Here is a 10,723-nt window from a genome sequence, read left to right as displayed (position 1 = left end):
TGATTGTTTCCATTAATTTTGGTTTTCTTCTTTCTTCTTGACGAGGAGAAACCCATTGTTGCATCTAGATGGCAGCTTGCTAGCTTTTAAGATCCTAGTCGCTACTCGCCAAAGTAGTAGGTGGAACAATGTTTTGTATAGTATGTTATTGATGTCAATCTTTAGAATCAGGTTTTTCGTCTATTCCCGCCATCAATTATATTCCTCAGAAAACAGGTGTTTAGAAATTTTCATGCAATTAATGATCCATGGGTGGTTTATAAAAAATAGGTTCATCTTACATAATGCAACTTTGTAACCTGCCTTTTTTGCCCCATTTGATACATTAAAAAATATATTTCTGTATATCTCTGTAAACACCATTTTTAGTGGCTACATGGTATTCCATTATGAAGATGGACCATATTTGAACACCTTTTAATTGTTGGAAATCACACTTTTAAGGGCTAAGTATAAAAGGTCTCAAATTGAATATATTTCTTATTTCTGATTAAGATGCCATTCTTGCCTTGGGTTCTCTGTTTTTGTTTTAAGTGTTTTCCCAGCAGTCCCAGGCAAATTGAGCCAGAATTCTGTCTGCCATACCATCCTCTTTTACATCAGAAACAGTGAAAAAGTATAATGCTTCCCTGGCACTTTGGTATAATCAGATGAGGCTACTCAAGGCTAGAGAACACTGGTAAGAGGTCTCTGCCTGATGCAGGGGATGAGAATCTGACACCAGTGGCATCACTAGGGTTGGTGTCACCCAGTGCAGTAACTCATGGTGTCACACACACCCCTCCAAGGGTGGGCCCAACCAGCAACCCCTCACTCAGCTCCTTGCAGTTCCTCCTCTCTCCAATTGGCCAAGATAGATAGCCTCCCGGCAAATGACAGACCCAGTGGCCTACCCGTCTACACTCTTAACTGGGGGGGGCCAAAGGTGGCATCAACCCTAGTGACGTCACTGCTTTGGCAGCCTATTCTCATGTAACACTAGCACACTCAATACCACCACCTCTGCTGCAGACCTTTTGGTGTCACCTCCTCAGACAGGGTTAGAGGGTACAATTTGCACCCCCTGTACTCCCTCTGGTGGCCTAGTGGTTAAAGCATTTGGCTGCTAACCACAAGGTCAGCAGTTCGAAACCACCAGCCACTCTGTAGGACAAAATGGGTCAGTGTGCTTCCGTTACTATTTACAGCCTTGGAAACCCTATGAGGCAGTTCTACTCTGTCCTAAAGGGTTGCTATGAGTCATAATTGACTTGATAGCAATTTGTTTTGGTTTATGATTCCCATAGTTATGCCACAAGGAGCTGTGGTGGTGTAGTGGTTAAAGCATTTTACTGCTAACAAAAGATTGGTGGTTCAAACCCACCAGTTGCTTCACAGAGGAGAGATGAGGCAGTTTGCTTCTGTAAAGATTTATATCCTTGGAAATCCAATAGGTGTCACTATGAGTCAGAAGCAACTCAGTGGCAGTGATTTGGTGGGGTTTTGTTTTTGCTTTTGTTTTTTTTTTTTTTGGAGTTGTGTCACTGTCTGACACACCTGTAGCCCATGGCCAATAATTGAGAGTCTCTTACTTTTGTAACAAGCTGCATTTCATGCTCCAAAGTCAAGCTGCTGGAGTTCAAATCCCAGCTCCACCATTTCCTAACTGTGACCATTAGATATTTTCTATCTAATCTAATCCCATGAAGTAGAAAACAGCCTTCTTTGAATAGAGCTATAAGGAAAGGAATGGGAAGTAATATTAGAGTGTCTATGACATGTGATTTCTTTCCATCCTCATGCCTACCCTCTGAGGAAATTCAAAAAACTCTCAGTCAAAAATCATATCAAGCATGTCCACATACTTCTTGACACAGAATATATATGTTACTGATTACCAGCTCTCCCTTGTTAGAATCCAATCTGGATGGGTTTGAGATAATTACAGGAAGGAAATTTAGGGATAAAATAAGTCACAATATTTACTGTGCTGGTCTCTAGGACTTGTGCTAATGAACTCAAACATTAGCTCAGCTTCTTGCTTATTATTTTTTACCCATCTGGGAGTCCAGTGTTCCTGTGAAACTTATTTCTAAACTGCTAAATAACAACATTTTGCAAAAATACTTCCTCTCTCTTTGCTATAACTAAAATCTGAAGCAAATCCTTAATCTGTTCTTCCTTTTCCAGACTCACTACCAAAGCACAGGATAGTAGTCTTCACCTTAGTCCTCAGAGCCATTGTTTCACAATCTTCACAGACCTATTGTCCTATTTCTTTAAAATCCACACAAACCATTTATGCCACCTTGAAATCATACTGTCTTTAGATAAACACCAATTTCTAGGATATATCTTCTGATTTTCCTCATGATACCAGCTCCTAAGTCATTTTTCAGTCTACCCTATCTCCTGGCATCAATCATAATTCCAATATCTATCTACAATATTCTCAATTACAAAAGCAACCTTAACCCTGTTTTCACTCATCCTACCAGTTGTCATTGAGCCAATTCCAACTCATGGCAACCCTCTATGTTTTAGAGTAAAACTGTGCTTCATAGGTTTTTCAGGGCTGTGATCTTTCAGAAGAGGATTGCTGGGCCTTAATTCTAAGCAGCCTCTGGGGCAGTTTGAACCTCTAACCTTTCTGTTAGTAGCCAAGCACTTAAACATTAGTGCCACACAGGGACTCCTCAGTCATCTTAGATTTTATTAACTAGACTGTCTTCACCCCCAGCTGCAAATCTGTGTTTTTTCTAGAATCAGTTCTCTGCTTGAACAGCCTAATCCAGCCTAGTCACTACACCTGCCCTAATACCATAGGGGATATAGGCTTATTTAACTTTATCATGACTTTCATTCCTTTTTCCAGCCATGACTCAAAATATATTCTTTGCTCTATCCTAACTCCATTAGAGAACCCAAAGAGTAAAATAAGAAAAATAATTACATATGTCAAAGGGGGGAGGAGGAAACCAATAAATGAATAATCCCATTAGTTCTTAGTTAATCAGTACTTCGTTATAGCTACCACTAGTTGAAAGGCAATTTTGTAATTTTTTCAAGCAACAAGCTAAGAAGTTGACATTGAATTTTAATTTCTGTGTGCCTCCAATTACTGTGAAACCCTAGTTTGTAAGTTCCTCATTTATACAGGGAATTGAACGCCACCAAAAATTAAAAATTTGGAGGTTGGCAGAGATTGGACTAGCCAATGCAAACATTGACATCAATTAATTTTTTCTCCTTTTGGATTTTTATTGTGTGTATGTGTGTCAGGTGCCAACAATTCAGATCCAACTCAGCAAGCAACAGAACAAAACACTGCCTAGTGCTGCACCATCCTCACAGTTTTGCTATGCTTCAGCCTATTCTTACAGCCACTGTGTCAGTCCATCTCATTGAGGGTCTTCCTCTTTTTCACTGAACCTCTACATTTCCAAGCATGATATTCTTTTCCTGGTAACGTGCCCAAAGTACATTAGATGGAGTCTCTCCATCCTCACCTCTAAAGAGCATTCTGGCTGTTCTTCCAAGACAGATTTCTTTGTTCTTCTGGCAATCCATGGTATAGTCAATATTCTTTGCCAACACCATAATTCAGATGCATCAGTTCTATGGTCTTCCTTATTCATTGTGTATCATATGAGGTGATTGAAAATACCATGGCTTGGGTTAGACACACTTTAGTCCTCAAACTGACATTTCTGCTTTTTAATACTTTCAAGAGGTCTTTGAAGAGCACATTTGCCCAATGTAATGTGTTGTTTGAATTCTTGTTTGCTGCTTCCTTGGGGGTTAATTGTGAATCCAAGTAAAATGAAATCTTTGACAACTTCAGTCTTTTCTCCATTTATCATGATATTGCTTATTGGTCCAGTTCTAATAATTTTTGTTTTGTTTATATTGAGATATAATCCATACTGAAGGTTGTAGTTACTGCTTCATCAGTAAGTGTTTCAAGTCATCTTACTTGCAGCAAGCAAGGTTATGTCATCTGCGTATTGCAAGTGGTTAATGAGTCTTCCTCCAATCCTGATGCCTTATTCTTCCTCATATACTCAGCTTCTCAGATTACTTGCATAGCATAATGATTAAATAAGTATGGTGAAAGGATACAGCTTTGATGCACACCTGCAAAAAAGGCAGGGAGGCCACATCTTCTGACCTCCTCTAACCACACAAGAGGAAGACAGAATCACTATCAGTAGCCCAAGGCCCATTCCTGCGAGGCCAGACATGCTGCCTCCCTCCAGCCCTTACACCAACTGTTCTTCCCACAGCACCCAAAGCCTATCTGCTGGGTTCAATAATTCACTGCAGTGGCCACACAGAACTCACAGATTATGGGGTTTATTAGGGAAGCACCAGGCTACAGTTCAAGTTCAGGAACAACGTTCATTCTCTCTCCCAGCCCACCATGTCTCACTCAACAGTCTCTCTCAGTCTTTCTCCCAGCAATGCGTGTCTTTCAGTATCTCTTTCTCAGCAGAGCATGTCTTTTGGTATCTCTTTTCAGCAACACATCTTCCTCAGCCAGAGGTCAGAGAGAGAGCCTTTTGCCTCTAGGAGGTCTCCTTTTGAGCCCAGCAGAGTGGCCAAACCAACCAATCATAACATCAGAATTCTAAGCAGCTGAGAGAGAGCAGGAACCTCCCAGGACATGGCTTTGTATTGCACCCAACAGAAATACCCCAGGTGGATAACTTTAGCAATCAGGAGCTCCTCAGTCACTCATAGCAAATTCTACCACAGTGTTTACAAAGACTGATGGCTAGAAAAGCCATACCAGGTAATTTACTACACTGCAACACCTTTCCTGATTTTGAACCATTCAGTATCCCCGTATTCTGTTCAAACAACTGCCTTTTGGTTTATGTGCTGGTTCCACATGAGCACAGTTAAGTGTTGTGGAACTCACATTCTTCACAGTGTTATCCTTAATTTGTTATGAGCCGCAGAGTTGAATGCTTTTACATAGTCAATAAAACACACGTTAACAACACCTTTCTGGTATTCTCAGCTTTTAGCCAAGATCCACCTGGCATCAGCAATGATATCCCTCGTTCCACATCTTCTGTGTCTGGCTTAAATTTCTGGCCATTCCCTGTTGATGTACCGCTTCAACCATTTTTGAATGATCGCCAGCAAAATTTTTATTTGTATGTGATATTAATGATATTCGATAACTGCCACATTATGTTGGATCACCTTTCTTTGGAGTAGGCACGAATATGAATCTCTTCCAATTGGTTGGCCTGTCTTCCAAATTTCTTTACATAAGCAGGTGAGCACTTCAATCATTGCATTCATTTGTTGAAACATCTCAATGGGTGTTTCATCAATTGTTGGAACTTTATTTTCCACCATTGCCTTCAGTGCAGCTTGGACTTCCTCCAATACCATTGGCTTTTGATTATATGGTACCTACTGAAATAAGCTCATCCCCTGACTTGACTTTCCTTTCCCCCCACTTTCCCACCTTTTGGGGCTGGGACCTGTGTCCCTCCCCTTACCTGGATCCCTGCTGCTGCTAGCCATGGGGACAGGACAGAGCAAGCAGCAGCAGGGATCCAGGTAAGGGGACAGACACAGGTCCCACCCCCAAGAGGTAGGAAAGCAGGGGAAAGGAAAGCCAAGCCAGGGGGAGGGCAGAGAGGTTTCAAACAGCTAAAGGAGACAAACTTGTCTGTCAATTTGTCATACTGTGGTGGCTTGCATGTTGCTGTAGGCTTGAGGCTGTGCCACTGGTGTTTCAAACACCAGGTTGCACATGGTGCATAGGTTTCAGTGCAGCTTACAGACTGAGACAGACTAGGAAGAAGGAAGAGGCCATCCACTTCTCAAAGTATGTTGTCGTTATGTGCCATCGAGTCAAACCCGACTCATAGCGACCCCTCCTTGGGTTTCCGAGGCAGTATCACTATGGAAGTAGGATTGCCCAACCTTCCTTCCGAGGAGTGGCTGGTGGGTTTGAACCGCCAGCCATCTGGTTAGCAGGCAAGTGTCTTAGCCACTATGCTACCAGAGCTCCCCTCAAAGTATAGCCAGGGAAAAACCTTATGAATAGCAGAGAAACAGTGTCTGATACATTACTATGCAACTTTATGAATAGCCCAGAAACATTGTCCAATACAGTGTAGGAGGACAAGCCCCTTAGGTCGGAGGCACTCAGAATACAACTGGGAAAGAGCTGCATCATCTGAGTAGAACCAACCTTACTGATATAAAGTTTTTGAGACCTCCATTTGCTGACGTGGCATGACTCAAATTGAGGAGAAATAGCTTCAAACATCAATTAATAATCAGAACATGGAATGTACTAAGAATCTATGAAAAGTGGAAGTTGTCAAAAATGAAATGGAAAGCATAAAGATTGACATCCTAAGCATTAGTGAGCTGAAATGGACTGGTTTTGGCCATTTTGAATCAGACAACCGTATGATCTACTATGCCGGGAATGACAAAGTGAAGAGGAATGGCATGGCATTCAACATCACAAAGGATGTTTCAAGATCTGTCCTGAGGTACAGTGCTGTCAGTGATAAGGTAATATCCATTCGCCTACAAGGAAGACGAGTTAATTACTACTATTATTCAAATACATGCACCAAGCACTGACGCCAAAGATGAGGAAATTAAAGATCTTTATCAACTTCTGCAGTCTAAAATTGACAGATGTGCAATCAAGATATGTTAATTATCACTGGTGACTGGATTGCAAAAGTTGGAAACGAAGAATTATTACCAGCAGTTGGAAAATTTGGCCTTGCTGACAGAAATAACGTTGGAGACTGCATGATAGAATTTTGCAAGAGCAATGACTTACTCATTGCAAATACCTTTTTTCAACAACACAAGCAGCAGCTATACACATGGACTTCACCAGATGGAGTACACAGGAATCAGATTGACTACGTCTGTGGCAAGAGGTGATGGGAAAGTTCAATATCTTTAGCCAAAACCAAGCCAGGAGCTGATTGTGGAACAGACCATTAACTGCTCATATCTAAGTTCAACTTGGAATTGAAGACAATTAAAAAAAGTCCACGAGAGCCAGAATATGACCTTGAATATATCCCTCCTGAATTTAGAGACCATCTAAAGAATAGATTTGATGCATTGAACACTAATGACTGAAAACCTGAAGAATTGTGGTATGACATCAAGAACATCATCCATGAAGAAAGGAAGAGGTCATTAAAAAGATGAAAAAAGAAGAAAAGACCAAAATACATGTCAGAAGAGACCCTGAAATTTGCACTTGAGCAGAGGGTGGCTAAAGCAAATGGAAAAAATGACAAAAGAACTGAACAGAAGACTTCAAAGAGCAGCTCGAGAAGACAAAGCCAATTACTATAATGAAATGGAGTTACAAAACCAAAAGGGAAGAACACACTTGGCGTTTCTCAAGCTCTAAGAACTGAGGTAAAAATTTAAGCCTCAAGTTGCAATATTGAAAGATTCTATGGGCAAAATATTGAATGATGCAGGAAGCATCAAAAGAAGATGGAAGGAATACACAGTCACTGTACCAAAAAGAACTGGTCGATCTTCATCCATTTCAGGAGGTTGCATATGATCAAGAACCAATGGTATTGAAGGAAGAAGTTGAAGCTGCACTGAAGGGATTGTTTTGTTTTGTTTTGTTTTTAAAAAAAAAAAAAGGCTCCAGGAATTGACAGAATACACATTGAGATGTTTCAACAAACATGGAGGCACTTACTCGGTTATGCCAAGAGATTGGAAGACACCTACCTGGCCAACGACTGGAAGAGATCCATATTTGTACCCGTTCCAAAGAAAGGTGATCCCACAGAATGTGGAAATTATCGAACTATATCATTAATATCACACGCAAGTAAGATCTTACTGAAGATAATTCAAAAACAGTTACAGCTGTATATTGACAGAACTTCCAGAGGTACAAGCTGGATTCAGAAGAGGAAGTGGAACAAGGGATATCATTGCTGATGTCAGATGGATCTTGGCTCAAAGCAGAGAATACCAGAAAGGGGTTTACTTGTGTTTTAATGACTATGCAAAAGCATTTGATTGTGTAGATCATAACAAACTGTAGATAACATTGAGAACAATGAGAATTCCAGAACACTTAATTGTACTTATGAGGAACCTATATATAGACCAGGAGACTGCCATTCAAACAGAACAAGAGGACACTGCATAGTTTAAAATCAAGAAAGGGGTGTGTCAGGGCTGTGTCCTTTTACTGTATTCAGTGTATATGCTGAGCAAATAATCTAAGAAGCTGGACTATATGAAGAACATGGCATCAAGATTGGAGGAAGAATCATTAACAACATGCAGTATGCTGACGACACAACTTTGCTTGCTGAAAGTGAGGATGACTTGCAGCACTTACTGATGAAGATTGGAGAATACAGTCTGCAGTACGGATTACATCTCAATATAAAGAAAAAAATCCTCACAACTGGACCTATAAGCAGCATCATGATGAATGGAGAAAAGATTGAAGTTGTCAGACATCACATTGCTTACTTAGCTCTACAGTTGATGCCCATAGAAGCAGTCAGGACATCAGATGACATATAGCACTGGGCAAGTTGGCTGCAAAGGACCTCTTTCAAGTGCTGAGGAGCAAGGGTGTCTCCTTGAGGGCTAATGTGCACCTGACACTAGCCATGATACTTTCAATCACCTCATATGCATGTGAGAGCTGAACAGTGAATAAGGAAGACCGAAGAAGAATTGATGCTTTTGAGTTGTGCTGGCAAAGAAGGCTGAAAATACCACAGACTGTGAAAAGAACTAACAGATCTGTCCTGGAGAAAATGCAGCTGGAATGCGCCTTGTAAGCAAGATGGCCAGACTTCGACTCACCTGCTTTGACCACATTATCAGAAGTGACCATTCCTGGAGAAGGATGTCATACTTGATAAGGTGGAGAGTCAACAGAAGAGGAGAAGGCCCTCAATGGGATGGATTGGAGACAATGGCTACAAGGATGGGTTCAAGTACAGGAGGGATCGTGGAGCTGGCACAGGACCGTGCAGTGTTTTGTTCTGCTCTGTGTAGGGTCGCTGTGAGTCAGACACAACTCGGCGGCACCTAACAACAACAACAAATTAAATAGCTGAATTTTGGCCAATTATTTTTGGTACATGGACTCTGCATACTCCTTTCATCTACTTTTGATGTTTCTTGCATCCAATATTTTGCTCTAGAACCCTTCGATATTACAACTCAAGGCTTGAATTTTTTCTTCAGTTCTTTCAGCTTTAGAATTGCTGATTGTGTTCTCTTTTGGTTTTCTAACTCCAGGTCTTTGCCAATTTCGTTATAATACTTTACCTTGTCTTCCCAAGCCACTTTTTAAAGTCTTCTGCTCAGTTCTTTTACTTCACCATTTCTTCTGTTCACCGTAGCTATTCTGTGTTCAAGAGCATGTTTCAGGGTTTCTTGTGGGATCTATTTTGGTCTTCTTTCTTTACTCTCTTTTTAGTGACCTTTTGCTTTCTTCATGTATGATGTCCTTAATGTCATCCTACAACTCATCTGAGTTTTGGTCATTAATGTTCGATGCATCAAATCTGTTCTTGAGATAGTCTCTAAATTCAGGTGGGATGTACTCAGGGTTATACTTTGGCTCTCATAAACTTGTTTTAATTTTCTTCAGCTTCAGTTTGAACTTGCACGTGAGCAGTTGATACTCTTTTGAGCAGTTAGCCCCTGGTCTTGTTCTGACTGATAATACTGAGATTCTCCACCATCTCTTTCTACAGATAGTTGTTTTGATTACTATGTTTTCCATGCAGCGAGGTCCATGTGTCTACTCACCATTTATATTGTTGAAAAAGATAGTGCATAAGATGTTGGTCTTGCAAAATTCTATCTTGTGATCTCTGGAGTTATTTCTGTCACCATGACTTTATTTTGCAACTGCTGATCCTTTTTTTTTTTTTTTTTTTTTTTTTGCATTCCAATCACCAATAATTATCAGTGCATCTTGATTTTAATAACAAATGTAATAACATGCTTGTTTTAAAATATTTTATCCATTTTATTATTAAATGTATGAAAATTTTTTACATACTTCCCAAGGGTAACTGCACATTAATAGTTTGATCATCATTACAAACCTTTCCTACCATCATTCAAACATACCATTCTTTTTCCAACATTTCATCATGAAAATTTTCAAATAAACAGGAAAAATTTTATAGTAAACATCTGTATACCCATCTAGATTCTACCATTAACATTTTATTATGCTTTCTTTATCACATATCCATGTTGTTCTTTTTATGCATTTCAGTGTAAGTTCCAGACATTAGTATACAGGCACTTCTGCATACATGTCATTACCTAGAATTGAGTATTTCTGTAAAGTTTTCTTCTTTTGAGATACAAATTATGTACAATGATATGTTCAAGTTGTAAGGGTAGTTCTGCTGAGTTTTGGTTACCTATAAAACCCAAACACTATCAAAGCTATAGAATATTACCTTTACCATCACTTGCAGACCGTACCCTCATACCCCTTCCTAGACAGTTTTACCCCACCCCACCAGAGACAACTGCTGTTATGATTTTTTTTCCACCATAGATATCACAAGATATGTCTTTGTTTTTTGATCCATTGTGGACCACAGATACATAAATTTGCCATGAATTATTGACCATACTAATGTTAAGTAAGGAACACTGGTCGCGTAGTGTCTAAGGCATTTGACTACTAACCAGAAGGCTGGTGGTTCAA

The 10,723-nt window shown here is 40.1% G+C and overlaps 1 protein-coding gene across 1 annotated transcript in view; it reads left to right on the top strand.

The window, feature by feature from the left end:
• DHFR (dihydrofolate reductase) overlaps positions 1–10,723 on the top strand; it is a 33,840-nt gene that overhangs the window by 10,424 nt on the left and 12,693 nt on the right. The window lies entirely within an intron of this gene.

This window comes from Orycteropus afer, unplaced genomic scaffold (genome assembly GCF_000298275.1).
Source record: "Orycteropus afer afer isolate SDZICR_OR568_19922 unplaced genomic scaffold, OryAfe1.0 scaffold00107, whole genome shotgun sequence".
NCBI lineage: Eukaryota > Metazoa > Chordata > Mammalia > Tubulidentata > Orycteropodidae > Orycteropus > Orycteropus afer.
This window is presented reverse-complemented; position numbering and strand designations above follow the sequence as displayed.